The sequence below is a fragment of the Haemorhous mexicanus genome, chromosome 1 (genome assembly GCF_027477595.1).
Source record: "Haemorhous mexicanus isolate bHaeMex1 chromosome 1, bHaeMex1.pri, whole genome shotgun sequence".
Classification (NCBI taxonomy): domain Eukaryota; kingdom Metazoa; phylum Chordata; class Aves; order Passeriformes; family Fringillidae; genus Haemorhous; species Haemorhous mexicanus.
In genome coordinates, this window is record NC_082341.1 from 9,967,464 (window position 1) to 9,968,138 (window position 675).

Consider the following 675-nt stretch of genomic DNA (forward strand, 5'->3'; position numbering starts at 1 on the left):
TTGCACTGCTGTTTCTCCTTATTTGACTCTGAAAGAAATCACAGCATTTCTTTGGCAAACATAAAGTTGTGTTTCTGTACAACCTGAATGTGAGTAGATTTCCACCTCTGGGCCTCAACATTAATGCTTGCTAAAACTTCCTTGTGTCTACCTGAAGACCATATGCAAACATACCAAACCACAAATTTTATCACACATATCTCCCTGAAACTGTGCAAAAGGAATACCTGACTAACTCAGGTTCTGAGATGTACACTCCTTGTTTGGATTGATCTATGTGAACAATATGCCTGGGAGGTTTACTGAAATTCTAAATCTGTTGGGATTTCTAATATAAAACAGAAAGTACCTGTTTAATTCTGCAAATAATTTCCAAAGCTCTTGTAGCCAGGAAGAGGACAGCTGTCTATAATATGCCAAGTTTTGTATATTATTGGTAAGAGTTGGACCAAGATGAAGAACTGAAAATGTCTTTTGTAACTTAAGAAAAGCTGGCTTAAAGAACTTGAGTAAAACCTTGATTAAACAAGCTCAGATTTGGTGAAACAGGACAATTCACAGACAATGTATTCAGTATTTAGTGAACAGATATATTTAAGGTATGTACCTTCTCCTTCTGAAATAGATTGAAATATGTCTAAGCTTAAATTAATTAATTGCAAACGTTTTTCTATG